Source organism: Rhea pennata, chromosome 3 (genome assembly GCF_028389875.1).
Source record: "Rhea pennata isolate bPtePen1 chromosome 3, bPtePen1.pri, whole genome shotgun sequence".
NCBI classification, from domain to species: Eukaryota; Metazoa; Chordata; class Aves; order Rheiformes; family Rheidae; genus Rhea; species Rhea pennata.
The window spans coordinates 89,890,876-89,906,185 of NC_084665.1; the positions used below are offsets into that span (position 1 = coordinate 89,890,876).

At 49.2% G+C, this 15,310-nt stretch overlaps 1 pseudogene; it reads right to left on the minus strand.

Moving 5' to 3' along the window:
• Window positions 1-367: 367 nt before the first annotated feature.
• LOC134138887 (T-cell activation Rho GTPase-activating protein-like) lies at window positions 368-4,458 on the minus strand (annotated as a pseudogene).
• Between the last annotated feature and the right edge of the window lie 10,852 nt (window positions 4,459-15,310).

A 15,310-nucleotide genomic window follows, 5' to 3' on the forward strand; every position in this document is an offset into this window, starting at 1 on the left:
CACACACAACTGCACTTGCTCTCCTGACTTACGGGCTCAGTCCTTAGCAGCCCTTGCGAAGGATGCAGCTAAGAGCACGTTCTGCAAGGGAGGGTCGCTCGTTTGGGAGCCTTGCCGGGGTGTAGAGGCAAAGCAGAGAGGCTCACCCTTCCCACAGGGCACATCTTGTTGCCATAATCCCCACTTACATCCCTGGTCACCTCAGCCTATCTGGAGTAAACGTGCGCGTGGAGGGAGGGAGGGAGGGAGGGAGAGTGCCAGAGATGAGGCAGGCAACTTTTCCTCTTGGAAAGCATTTAATACTGCCAGGGGGTTTGGTTCACAGTTGCATGCAAAGCTGGTCTTCAGAAATCATGCAGAGCTCTGGCTAGAATACTGACTCCACAGAAGGGTGGTCTCCACAACGCTGAGGTTCCTCACCAAGCTCACAATTGCTTTGGAACCGAAGGGGCAGGAATGTTTGGGACCTCTGCTCATAGACATTCTGGCACCCGTTTCCGGTCTCCTTTCCAACGGGTGCCGCAGATTGTCGCCTCTTGGCAGGACTCTGACAAGTCTCTCTGTCAATAAGCTCCCACAGGGGGTCACTGGGAAACTCACGGGGAAGTTTCTTCCAAGGGGAACCTTGCGGGTTGCACATTCCACCCCCAAAGCCTTCAGGGAAGAAACTCTGTCCCTGAGCAGATGCCTTGGAGATGCCTCTGCTGAGTCCTGCACATGGGTGGTGCATGGGCAGCCTGGCAGAACATCCTGCTTTGACTCTGTGGGTTTCATGGTTTGAAGTGTAGCAGGGAACCTGAGTGGTCAGGTAGGTCTTAGGAGGCTCTTCCTAAGCGAGTGGTCTTCCCGGATTCCTCTGCTACACCCACCTCTCTAAACATTTCCTCTGCTGAGCTGGAACAAGACCTTTACTGATACAGCATCAGGAATGGCTTGTTCTCACCAGGCCTCTTCTCCTGGACAGCTCTGCAGGAGAACTGATTGCCTCTGCTTGAGGAGCAGTCTCTCAGAAACCACCCGTCTTCCAGGTCTCCAGAATGTGGGACTTTTTTGAGCGCTTTGCTGTGTTTTGCACAAGAGAACGCCCTGCAGCGCTTCCTGATGTGTGTGCCGGGTGTGCGGCTGTCCTCCTTGGGCTTGATGGGAAAAGCCTGGGCGTTCTTCGGAAAGATTTTTTTTTGGGGGGAGGGGGGGGGCTCGGGAGTGAAACTAGTGAAGAGGTGGTGAAGACCGAGCCATCAGAGGAGAAAAGGAGCTTTGCAGGGAGCAGCCAGAGGATATTGTGGGGAGGGAGTGCCATTTGATAAGCGTGCCTGCAGGATGGCAAGGCGTTGTTTCCAGAGCCCCCTTCTCCACGCTGCACTTTGTCTCTTGAATGGGAAAAGGCTCCTCTCTTTTGGCTGCCCCCGGATCCCATCTCCTGCCTTCCAGGCTGCTGCTCTGGCAGGACAGGTCTGCCTCTGAGAAGCTCCTGGGCATGTTGCTGACCTCCTTCTTCTGACTAGTCAGCGGAGGGGCAGAGAGGCAGGTGGGATAGGTGCTGCTCCCCAAAGCACTTGCTGCTTTGGGCTGCTGCTCCTGGTGGCAGTTCACAGGGCTGCCTTCAGCTGCAGGCTCGGGGCTGTTGCAGGCAGCACTGTTCTGCTGAGCAGCACCTGGGTGTTTTGTGGGGAGAGTGAGCTGTTAGGCACCTTTTAGAGGCCATGGGAAGATGTGAGGGCACTTTCCCTGCAGCACCATGTCCCCTCCCCCCTGGCACGGGATGCAAAGGCAAAACCTTTGTTCCTGTGCATGGGAGTACTGGAAAGCCTTCCACTAGGGAAACCCTGCCAGACCCTCCTGAACCCTCTGTACCTCTCGGCAGTTCCACAGATGTCTGCTGCTATCCAGTTACACAAAGTGATGCAGCAGCCCTGGCATGGCACAAGCAGCCCTCTGTGCTCGTACCTGTGGAGCTGCCTGTGTGCTCCCGTGACTCCTCGGTCGAGGCAACGTCATCCCCAAATACTGCTGCGCAGTTGTGGATGAGGAGCTCCACCAGGAGCGTCACCTGCACACAGAAAGCCCCGGAGTTCAGTGTGAGGCGCTGCAAACGAGCAGCCTTTTGTGCTCCTGAGGGACGTTTCTGCAGCGGCGGCAGCAACCTTGTGTAGCCGCAGCCAGAGCTCAGAGCCTCGTGCGGCCCGCTATGAGCAAGGCAGCCTCAGCCCCAGCTCAGGGGAGGGGAGCAGGGTGCGGGATTCAACAGACCTTGTCGTTGCTCTCCTTCTGCACGGCCAGTGGGAGCGTGGTGTCCATGTCGGGGCTGAGCATGTTTGGCCCCACGCAGATCGCCAGGTTGCTGGCATCCATCCGGTTGCTCTCTGCACTTTCACTGATGTGGTGGAGCACAGAGAGCAAGCGCCGGAGCAAGAGGCGGTTTGCTGGAGGCAGCAGGCCAGCCACCCTGCGGGAACGCAAACAAACAGGAGGAGGAGTGCAGGCGGCAGGGGCTGCTGCTTCTTGCTTTGAGCCCCAGCGGTGGGACGGGTGGCAAAACTTACTCTCTCAGGCCTGCAATTTTCTCCTGCAGGCTGGGCTTCTCCAGCGCTAGCAGCCACTTGTCATAGAGGTCGGCCACGAGGAGTTTGCAGGGGATGTTCCTCAGGAAGTCCTGCAAGGCCAAGGCACCTACGTGAGGCTCTGGGCACTGGCAGGGAGCAGAGAAGCAGCACGCCCGTGACTTCGGTGACTCCCTGGGAGGCAGCTAGCTTTGAGCTAGCTGCTCTCAAAGGTGCAGCTGCTGGAGCTGGCACAGGAAAATGCCCAAGGGTGCTTAGCCTGAGCCTCGGAGTGTGGTGCCTTTGGGCAAGTTTTAGCACGGAGTCCCTCCTAGGTCGATCGAGGCCCTGGCATGGGCCCACGCAGAGTCGCCCTGGGCTCTCCCAGCTACAAGTCAGCAGAACTCACCTTCAGCACCACTGCCAGCAGGTGCACGGGTTTGCTCGACAGATCAACCTGCGTGCCTCTGTCCAGCTCTTCCCTCAACTCCCTGCGTGCCTTCTCGTTGGCCGCCTTCTGGAAAATGCCCTCGGTGGCCGGGCCTCTCTCGTAGAGTAGGTCCAGGAGCTCCTGTCAAACAGACAGCCTTGGATTCGTCGCTGCACTCTGCTTGGCTCGGCTTACCATGCCGTTCTTGCTCCACGCAGAGTCCCCTGGCAGTACCCTCGCTGTCTCCTGTGCAGCCTCATGCGGGAATGCTGAACTGCAGGCACTGCAGTGGAGGCATCCCTGCAGGACACCCCTCTCCCCAGGCTTGCTTACCTGGACTGGCTGGGGTAGGGCATCACCTGGCCCGCAGATGAGGGCCAGAGGCTGCCCAAAGAGAGACAGCTGGGGGCCGGAGCCTAGCTGCCCTGGGCAGTCCCCGGTGGCAGAGGTTCCTCTCCAAGCCAGGGGCCATGAGATCGCCACCTTCCGCCCTCCCTTGGCTCCGTCTGCTGCAAGCAAGAGGAAAGCAAACACGGCTTCAGCAAATGGGCCTGAGGCGCCTTTCGCCTGTGCGCAGCGCCACGTGCTGCAGCACGTTTACAGGCACCGAGGTTTTGCATGGCGAGAGAGAGCAAGAGCAGCTGCGGCTGCCCGCGGGGCTCGTGAGCTCTGGCGTGTCACCGCTGGTGGCAGGTCAGGCAGCCTGGCAGAAGCGCCGCTTTGCAAGCAGGATGGAAGAAGGCAGCGCCCCGCTTTGTTTTTCCCACTCACCAGCCGAGCAGCAAAGTGCCTCTTCGACGGCTGAAGGGTCCGCCCGGGGGCACTGCTTGGCTGCAGCCTGCAAGAAAGGGCTTCAGCCGACCGAGCCGCCCCGCAGCAGCAAGGCCGCGAGCGCGCTGCTCCAGCTGGGCGGCATTGCCGCGCTCTGCCCCAGCCCGGGGCCTTGGCTCCCTTTGCACACCCGGGAGAGGCGCCCGCACCGTGCTGAGATACCGCCCGGCCGCAGCCATCGAGGGCCGGGCAAAGGCAGCCGCTGCTCACCTCTGCCAAAATGAGCGCCTCCACGGTCCTGGCCGTCAGCGACGCCTCCTGGGCGAGAGAGCAAGGTGCCTCTGTGAGCAACCCGTTGCGTGTTTGGGTGGGAAAGCCAAGCGGCTCTCGGGGCGGAGCGGAGGCCGTGCGGACACTTACGGGGCCGTAGAAGCCGACCACCTTGGTGAGGAGCCGCAGGGAGGGCAGGCGGGTGACCCTGGCTCCCGGGGCTCCTTGGCTCTGCCTGTGCACAGGGAAGGGCGCGCAAAGAGCTCCGTCAGCCCCGGCCCTGGCTGCTCTCCCTCCCGGCAGCCCCAGCAGCGCGGACAAGGGCCCCGCAGCCTGCGCAGCCTCCAGCAGCGCTGCCTGGCAGCACGAGCCCTGCAACGGCCTCGCTCCTGCTGCCCATGGGCCTCCCCGCCATGGGGACACGCGGCAGCGGCGCGGGGTCCCCATGCCCGCACGGCAGGAGCTGTGCTGGCGGCTCCCGGCGCCTCATGCTCATCTGCAAGCACGAGGCAGAGCAGCTCCCGCTGCTGCGCCAGGAGCTGCGCGTGGCCGTGGGTGCACCTTTCCCCCACCGCTCCTTGGGCACGTCCGCGGGCAGCTCCTTCGGGAGCGCTCCGCGCCCTCCCCCTTGGCCCCAGCGGCAGCTTGAACCCCCAGCAGGGCCGACCTGAGGATGGCGTCGAGCCAGAGCTGCTTCACCTCCTGCGACCTGCAGCACAGAGCAGAAACAGCCTCAGCCCAGGCTGCTGCTGCCGCTGCTGCTCTGGACCCACACGGGCCCCACGGAGCTCTCGCCCGTGCGGGGAGAGTGCCGGGGAGAGGGCCGGGCCCCGTGGGGCAGGACAGGCAGCCGTGAGGCCCTGGGAGCTGTCCCGCGACTCACCCAAAGGTGACCACGCAGAGGCCGGTGGTCCAGACGAGGATGAGGGTCTGGCTGGTCTTAAGGCCAAAGACCTCCTCGTCGTGCTCTGGGCTGGCCGCCGCCACCGCCTCGTCGCGGCACAGCACCCACAGCTGGCTGAGCAGCACCCGGTGCCTCAGCCGGAGGATGGAGCCGCATCTGCGGGCAGGAAGGGCAGGGAGGGGGCGGTGGGTGCGCGCGGTGGGGGCGGGCGCAGCCGTCCTCGCGCTCCGGGAGCTGCGCTTGCCGGGGCAGAGCCGTGGGGCGGGAGGCGGGAGCGCTGGGCCGCGTCTCCTTACTTGAAGGTGGCGATGGCGATGGCGTGCGGGAACAGCAGGAGGTGCCGGTGGCGCGTGCGCTGGTGCCGGGTCACCTGCACGCGCTGGCGGAGGAGCAGCTCGGGGCTGCTGGAGGACACGAAGGCGCCGAGCGGCGCCGGGGACCGGGAGGCCGCCGTGCCCCAGAGCCCGAGGCGGGCGCCAGGAGCCCCACGGGCGGGGGTCCCGGGCCCTGCCTGCGTGCCGGGAGCGGGAGCGCCCCAGGCACCGCAGCACATCCCCTGCCCCATGGCGCTGGGGCCGGACAGAGCTGCGCGAGGCTGCACGCGTGTGCCTTAGCTGAGCAGTATCGCCGGGCTGAGAGCTGCCTCTGCCCACACTGCCCTGCGGTGGCACGGTGCCGCAATGGGGACACGCCGGTGGTCGTGGCCAAGGTCACTGCGATGCCACCACGGCACATTGTGATGCATCAGTGGGTCAGCCCCAGGGGTGTGGGCCAGCAGATAAGGGGGGGGGGTCTCCTGGCCTCTAGCATCTGCACTGCTGCACCATTTCCATGCCCTTGCTTCTGCTTGTGCCCCTTGTCTCATAGGGTGGCAATGTGGATGTGGATGACAACTCTCTTCATGTTGTGCAATCACATCCTTTACAAATAGGTTTTCCAAACTTTTGAGAATTTCAATTTTGTGACATGAGATCTCCTTCACTAATGACAATAACTGAGCTGGTTGCCTCTGCTTTATAGTATAAGGAAGAAAATTCATCTGATATACCTTAGCAGTTTTTGTTACACTCTTGGATACTTTGATTATAATTTTGTAGCAGTTCCTCCCAGTGTGAATAAGAGTATCTGATGAGTCCCTTATCCAGTTACTGTAAACTACTAACTACTATTAATTCTGTGCCTTCCATTTCATTTGCTCCAGCACACGTTTACTATTTTCTTATTTTTCATCTCCTCACCTTACCGTAATTCAAGCCCAGATATTCTGCTTTATCTTTTATACAAACAAAAAAGTATAAAGAAAATTATCTATTTCTATATCTATTTTTGCATTCACAACTGTTTCCTTGAGGCTCTTAATCTTAGCTAATCTTTCATTCAGTTCCAAAATATCGTCCTTCCTAGGTATATGTGGTTAACAATTTACTCTTGCTTGGAAAGAAATGTTGGCCCTCCACAACAGAATTGTATCATCACTTGCATAAAGTTTTGACTGATAGCACTTCTGAGGTCCAGAAACAGAGAAACTTCCAGCAAATATTGTGGCCATTTTGAACAGAGAATAGGGAGACACATAGACAGATTTTATAGTGATTTCTTAAAACTGACAAATGAAACCATGACTTCAAATTGTACTGGGAAAGGATGTTGCTGGTCAGAACAACACTGATGTTCTGAATCCTTTGGGATTTGTATTATATGGAGCAAAATGGGTACGGACATTGCAGGGTGTAAATAAGCACTGTAGAGACATATTTTTGCTCTAATAGTGTAAGCTTGCATCTGCCTAAACCATGCTGGAAGTAGCTCTTAACTGTGGAAACTCTAACAGCTCTTTGCATTGTACATGAAATTAATTCAAAGCTGCATGCAAAACAAAAACATCTGCTTATTCATTAGCCTAGGTCGACAAAAGTAACTGTAATGTGTATCTCTGGGAGAGAATAGTCTCATTACAGAATCAAGCCAGAGAAATTCCCATAATCAGACAGCCTTGATTCTCCTGGAACTTTTAATTTTACCACTTCTCCTCCTACTGTGCTCATTAAACATTAAGGGAAAAAAAAATCAAGGAACTAATAAATAGGACTCTCTCTTTTAGGTGGCCATCTGGTTCAGGTGGATAATTATCTTCCGACATCTGTTCAGAGACAAACGTTATATAGCAGTATTTAAACTGATGATCTTAACCCATTTTCTCGTGGACAAAAGTATCTGAGGTTGCAACAACATTCTGGTTATCTTCAGGGTAAATAATATGTCTCCTTTGGAAAGCATTCAGATATTTGGATTCAAATGCAGCTAAATACTAATGAACAGACCAAAGCCATTTATTGCCAGTTCAGCTCGTCAAGGGACATGCTCCCTTCAATTATAATCTTGAAAGCATACAGTGAGGGTGTTAAAAGGAAAAAAAATCTATATTCAATACTCCACCCTATTGCCTGCAGCATCCTCATCAACAAAACCCCACAGGGCTTTTATTTCTTTTCTAAAGGCTGCCTGCAAAAATTTGTGCAAAAGCCGTATTAGCATCTGCTTGGTTCTTCCAACCCACCACAATCAAGCCTGCATCAATTGCAACAGTGACCTCCATATGGGGTCACTTATCTTCTCCTGGTACTGTCAGGTGTTCACTGCACTTGAAAAGTCTCTTTTTTTTTTTTACCAGGGGTTTTCTTTTTAAATGTTCTCCACTGAAAATCCCAGTTTGATAGTACTGCAAGTGGAATAGGAGAGGGTCTTTCGTGGATAAATATACCCATTTTAGAAAATTTTGGAAGAAAACTTTCAACATGTTTTGCTTTAATAATCTCCTTTTTTTTGGTAGTTCAAATTAGCTTTCAAAATGTGTGTAGTTCATATTCAAAAGAAATAGAGATGATCAAATGTAGAAATGAAAATCTAAACACTTTGAATGATATAATTTGAAACTAGTTTTAGATGACCATTTCGTCCCAATTTACAGCAGTGGTGTAAGACAGCTGCCTAGGTGACTTCTGCTAAGCAAGTCTGTGATGAGTTTCTGAAGTCATATTGCCTCTGCCTTGGTGCTGTTCTTCAGAAGACATGCTGCGACTTTCAAGCAGCAGCTCTGAAGAAGATGTTGACTTTGGAGATCTAGGTACAGAGTCTCACCAGGCGTCTCCTGAAGTCACTTCATATCTCCCACTCACCAGTCTGGCAGAGAGCAAGGCTGTCTACTGTTCAGAGAGCTTGTATTGCCTGAGAGCAGGCTGGTGCATTGGCTCCACATCCTCAGGCTCCTGGGATACACCTGCAGCAAGCCAAGCGGAGAGAGGTTGAGGATCCTAACATGCCTTCTGCTTCCTTGGAAAGACCATACTCCTTTCTGAGTCAGCAGCAGCTGCCTTTGGAAGGCAGCTTCCCTTTCTCTCTAGTTTCATGTGAGAAACTAGAGGGGAAAGAAAATTTTGAACTATTTGATAGCCAGGAGCTTTTGAGTTCCAGGCACACAGGTGGCAAAGTAATTGTGCTGGGGAGCAGATGGGAGAAAAGCTTCCTGCCGTAAAATGCCTGCTTATGCACCACACTAAAACATATCAGCTGAGGATCCGTCAAACTGAGCTGTCCCCTTGTCAGCCAGAGGTGATCCCCAGGAAGGTGTCCCCAGCCTCATAAAAACAGTCCCACTTTGCTGCTGCCTCAGTTGCAGTGAGAAATGGTTCTTACCTCCGCTTTCCCAGTGCTAAACAGGACTTTCCTCTACCCAGCAAATGGCAGAAGAGAGTGATCCAGCATGACCGCCACTAAGCCCAGTAGGATGAATCCTAACTTGAAATATGCTTGTCTCCACAGACCTGGGGGACAAGTCAGATCACAGCCAGAAGCATTCATGGAGCAATGGATGTGGAAATGTGATCTTTAACAAGTCCTTCTTTCCCCTTTGGTCAACTCTGTCAGCACATTTGGGATCACTTTCTCCTCAAGAATACGGAAAAATGTGACCACCTCTTTCTTTGGTACTTGTAAAACTCCCAAAGCTTCCTGCAAAGTCCAGAGTGACTAAATCTTGCAGTTTGTGGAGCTCTGATTTGGCAGATGGCATCCTGGCAGCCTGTCTGATCACACTCAGGTAGTGCTGCCTACTGTGGTGATCTTTTTATTCTCCACCAAATCAGAAAGGTAGGTTTCTGCAAACTTCCATTTATTCTTCTACAAAAGACTGACACACAGCAAGACATAACCAGCTCATCAGACTCATGTCTTTCTTTCTCACCACAGAAAGTGATCTAGGGGAAGCTGTAGTTAAACTCAGCAGAGGAAGATGTGTTTTGGTTGATAAATAAGTGGCAGAAGATATTTGCAAGTGGTACATATTTTTGTGTGGAAGAGGATCACCTGATTTTGCATGAAAACAGCTTTGGAATCTATTTTGCCTAGTTGTACAGCTCTTGTTCAAGATCATCTGTCAGGGAGGAGGCAAGAAAACATCATCAATATTCGATCTGCATGTCCATGGCTCCAGGCAGTGTCCCTGACAGCCTGACCCATAGCCAGGACATTAGCACCAGTCATTCTAGCAGAGGCTAGAAGATACATTCTTTGACAAATAACAAATTAAGATGCTGCTATTTTCTCCCAAATCAATTCACTAAATCAAATAGCAGAGCTGAAAATGTAAGGAGATCTATTATCCAGTTGAAAAATGTGATCTGTTACTATTGCCTATTACTATTCTATACTATATCCTGTTACCATTATGTAACATGGCTGCCTTTGCACTGAGTCCATAGAGTATGAGTTAAAGAGTTTGGAGGAAAAGTCTTTCGACAATCAAATAAATGGTTGCTAAATGATTGCTTCTGTAAATGATATAAGCAGCCAGTGGGTCTTTATAGGTCACAAGCTACCCAAATATTGCAATAAATGGTACTACATCACTTCAGCAATAATTGTCCAGTGTACAACAGGCAACAGACCCTGAAATTTATTTTCTGTTGAGTGGTATGGGGAAAGGAGAGGCAGGCTCAGAGGTCCAGATGGAGGATGGCAGACCTCAAAGCAATCTTTACTGTTAAACATGAGCTGACTAGGAATGGAAATCAAATGCGTGTCTCAAAATTATTTTCTGCTTCAGCTAGTTAGAGCTCTCAGGGAAGTGAGAGCAAGAGAAAGGTGATTTCAAGGAGAAAAGCTGTAGGTCTCATTCAGCAGGCTCCAGCTCACAGAAGCTTAAAATTCTCATTCAGCCTTGAAGAAAGAGAGTTTATAATCCCATATCTGCACCAGGAATTGCACTCAAGGATTGCAACCCTAATCATCCTGCTCCAGGTCCTTGTTAGCTTGCTTCCTTGCTTTTGATTGAACTGCTTCAGTTAATGCTCTCCAGGACAAAGCTTAGGCATGGTCTATACAGGGACCAGCCCCTGAAGATGGCATAGTATGGAGTTTGCCACCCCTTTTCCTAGCTTATCACCTGGTTTATCTTCTTACTTCACTGTCTATTTTTCCTGCTCCTACATTTTCCCATCATGACCAAAGCAGTGTTACTTAAGCTGGCAAAACCAGCCAGACAGTCCTTAGAGGTCCTCTGAGCTTTGACCACTATAATGTTGCTGGGAAGTCCCACGAGCACTGAGCTGCTGACTTGGGCACCACAACTGCTGAGAAATGCAGTCCTGAGAGCCTTGAGCTGAGCCAGCTCTGATCTGAATTAACTGCATTGGGATTAATCCTAGCCCTGCGAGGACTGCCACACTGCCTCTGGGCCAGACAGGTGTGCCCACCGGCCCCACGTTGCTGAGGCTCACTGGTTTGGGTTGATGCTCAGCCAGGGCCATCCTGCACCATGTTCTGCTGGCTCTGGTCACCCTGCTCTCCAGCACTGTGCCCAAGTAGACACTGCAAAATCCTCCAGGAGAGATGTGCTGCATGACTTGGGTGAGATTGCTGAGAAATAAGCCCTCCTCTTTAAATACAGCTGTTATATGTTGCATGCAATAACTTCTGATGTCATATTCCTGATTTGCATTAAAAAAAATGATGAGAATGTGAAACATACCCCCATCTCAAATTTAATGCTGTTAAATCTGTTCACCTTAGTAGGATTTTGGATGTGAGTGTAAGAAGAAGGATTTGGCCCAGTGCGTATAAAAATTCTGATATTCCCTTTGCTATCCTGTTAAAAACATACCTGCTTCCAACTATTTTGAACTTACATAAAAGAAAAATGTGTGGGTTAATGTTAGTGTAGGGAGCAAGATAATATTGTCTGAGGCAAAAGCTGAAAGTATTGGCTAGAACCAACACATATTACTCTTATTTTAGGTATTTTGTGACTCATTATATTCCCCTTGCTTTTCCTCAGGGCCCACTATCTTACATACTGTGTGCAACAGTTAACTAATAAAAGTTTCCTAACATAATACCTCTGACTGCTCACGAATGATGAAATGGAATTTATCAAGTCTAGTATTTAGTTGCTCACCTTTCAGGGGGAGGAGGAAGAAGGCAAGCAGCATTTTAAGAAGATTTAGTTGTACATAATTATTAGGACCTAGGATTCATGTAAACCAACTAACACCTATACACAACTTTATTAATACTACTGCAACAATGTATTCATTCAAAAGAAGGCTTCTGCATAAATCTGTCAGCACAACTTCTTCGTAGAGAAATCCATACCACTCCTTTCTTACCAGTCACATGTCCAAGAGCTGCCTTGACAATGTTGTTATGCATATTTCACAGACTGAAGTTCTCTGTGTGTTTAGCAGACTTGAAAGAATTAAGTTAATCCAGCATTTCTTCCTTCTTTGAGGTTGATAGAAATCTAAATATTTTTCCCAGTAGAACAAAATTTATTATGCTAAATCAGTGTATCTGTTTACAGTGGCAGCTTATTTGTCAAAAATTGTAAAATATTGCATTTTAAGGGCAGCAATCATGCTATCATAATATTATTTCTGTTGAAATTCTGCTCAAGGTCCATTTAGGCTTGAGCATGACTTTGTGATCTACCAACATAATAATGCAACAGTTAGCACAAATTATTTATCTGAAAGCAAAAAATGACATTAACATGATATGCAGGTGTCTCAATTATACTTTAGAATATATGCTTTAACTTTTATTGCAGAGATCTTTTAATCTGATGATCCTTATAAATGTATTCATAACATGAATGGTTAATTATTTGCTAAGGTAACTTTGGTCCATTTCTTACCTTGTTATCACAAGCATCTATTTTCTTTCCAAATAAAACCCACAGATTTAATGTGGCAAATCAGGTTGCTTATAATTAAACAATGTGGCTTCTTATGTATTTTTTTTCTTAAACCTCAGATGTTTTGCACTGATTTACTTATAGTGCATTGACAAGGTGTAGGTCATTTTCAGATGGCTAAACATAAACACATATATTTTCATCACAGTAATAAACTCCTAATCTGAGTCTCATTGCACAAGACATTTGCCAGTTCTGAGATGATGCTTTTTTATCTCGCTTTAATTGGAGGCAACTGTTCCATTTGGACTGTCTGTCTTACACAGAAGATGATGACGTTGTTCACAGGATACAGGTTCTTCAAACCATCTGTCTTTAATGGCAAGATGCTGGGCTATCTTCAACATCTTCCTATTGGCTGAATTTTTCAAAGACAACGAAAAGAATAAAATTTCTTTTCATGTTTTATCTGGTCACCAAAACCATTTAAGTTTCTCTGGTAATTCTAACTTGTAGAAAAGTTTAATTAGTGGACTAACTATTCTCCATTTATGAAGCCTAATCAGTATTATATTTCTGCAGAAACATGCAAAGGATATAAAATAAAAAGCTGTGGTAGCCAGTGGAGTTTTTCTTTAGTTCACATAGCAGTTGTACCTCTGAATTCAGACTTCAGAATTCCTGCACACATTTCCAGTGTGTGTACAGCTATGTCCACCTGGGACCTCAGTTTCTGGTTTACCCAGCAATAGCTGCAGGGCGTCAGCACTTACAGCTTCCAAACCTGTAGATCATAAACTGAAATACCATGAAGCTGACCTAAAAATAGAATTAAAAACAGACAATGACACTGGGGTGCAACCTTCTTTCTTCAGTGTCACCTACCCATTTTTGAGGAGTTTTGCCTTTTGAAAAGGCAATATGAATTGCTTGTGAAAAAGTATAGCCCTGACTTCTGTGAACTTGTTTTAACTTCTGCTACTTGTCACCCTCCTCAAGCTTCAGCTCCAGTGGACACCTTGTCTCACCTTCCTCCAGCTGCCAGCACCCTTCCAGGTGTCCTCCATTCCCCTTGCAGACTGATAGTTTGCTCCAGCCTGCTGGAGAGATGATTTCCCAGGTAGTTTCCCCTGTGACTTCCCCATCCTACTGCTGGAGCTGGGGCTCTCTGGCCAGCCTCGGAAAGGGTGTTGTGTTGGGCTGCAAATGCTTCTGCTGTTGACTGGAATGGTGGCTGCAGTGGTGCTGTGGGCGCTTGCTTGTGGTAGAGCCACCTGTGCCACAGAGGGGACATTGGAAGTGACTACAGTAAATCCCCCAAGGTCAGAGTGTTTTTTGTCTGAGAAATACTCCCCTCACATCAACCTGCAATTTTAACAGTGCCTGCATGTTGCCAAAGCTTTATCAGAATTAATGCAACCTAGCCGTGATTTTCTGAAGTATGTTTGTTTCTTCAGGACAACGAATTTCATTTCTATAAAAGACACGAAAGAACTCTCACAACTATTTGTGTTCAGCATAACCAAGCAAAACAGCTCAGTTTTCTCTTGAAATGAAAACTTACCAGGGCCAGTGGAGCAGGAGCAGGTTCTTTGTTTCTTTCTGCCTTTTCTTAATGCATGAGTGCATTAAGAACAGTTCTCGCTTCATGTCTTGCAGAATGGGAACAACAGCAACTCCCTCCATGAGATCCTGATGCCAGGAAGGATGAGGAGAGCTTTAGCAAAAAAGGAGGCCTGGGGAATGAGGGATTATAGGGAACCTCTAAGACCTTTATCATGAGTCTTGGAGGAATATACTTTCTGCCAGTTCCTTTTGGAAAAAGATAACTGCACACATCAATTCAGATTTTTATTAGCATTTTTCACACTGGCTCCTTCACCAGATATGGAGTAGTGGATACAATTAACATGTTCCTGGCTGTTATTTGTTTCTCTCTCTTTATAATTGTCCCTAAGAATACTACAAAGTTATTAAGAATGAGAAATGGTTAAAATTGCATTTTAACCATTTTGGAACATTTTGGTAATGCTCCAAAAATTACATATAGCTTCAGCTCCCTCACAGATTCCCAAAAGAAATAAGGAATACTTCAAGGGGACAATGACCCTCAACCTCTGTTACAAGAGTCTTTTTGCAAAGAAGGAGCAATACTGGGAGGGGAGACCTGGCAACTGGGTATTTGGGTGAAAAACCATCTGCAAAGTTGGGATGGGAATATATCTCTGAAAAAGAGATCAACAGAGGAGTGGCCTGGTGAGGAAAGAAAGGAGAGAAATGGGGACACACTGAGATTGACCAGGAGGGAGTCTAAGGATTAGCAATTTGGGTCAGGAGATAGGAGAGATGATGCAGCAAGATGGGAGATGACTGGAACTGGACAAGGAAATGGGCAGGTGAAATAGGGAGGCAGGTGGGGAGGATGAGCAAGGGCAACTAGCTTTTAGCAGGCATGAAACATTCTCCCTAGGATGTTAGTTATTTGGGAGTTACTGTCCAGGTTCTGACAGAATTATCCATCTCCTTCTTTTATACAATTTTTCTTCTAGGGGTTTTTAATTTAGCTCAGTGTAAGATAACAGATGTAAAGTCTTCTTTTAGTTGTAAACACCAGTGCAGACTCAGGACTTCTCACCCTCAAAAAATATTTCATTCTTGCTATAACTGCATTTGACTGACCTTGGTTTAGTGGAGAAAAAGAAGAAAGATATTTCTGTAATATGTATCAGAAGAATGCCCTTCCCCAGAGGTGTCAAGCAGAGCCCTCCTGCTAAAGGTTTGAAAAACTTCAGCCTCATGGTCCAAATTTGGCCTGGATTGATTGGTTTATATTGGAATAGGTTACCTACAGGCCTTGGATGATCTAGACTCAAGTCCTGACTGAGAAGCACTGATCCATGTGTTGTATGACTACTACCAACTGTGATTTCTTTGGAAAAGGAGATACAAGGAGGCTGACCTATAAGAAAAGCAGCAAGTCTAACAGAGGAGTTGGACCTGCAATGGAAAAGACTAGGGAATCAGGAGTGGGTCCAGTAGCTATGGATGGAGTGAAATTCTGGGATCAATTCCTGTAGTTGGAGGGTGTGTGAGAGCTTGACACTGCGTGTAACCAGCAACTCACTCATAGCCAGCACAGGGGCTTAGCAGAGGCCATTGCATCTCAGTAAAAGCTAGAAGTAAAGCAAGTGGTATGAGAGCATTAA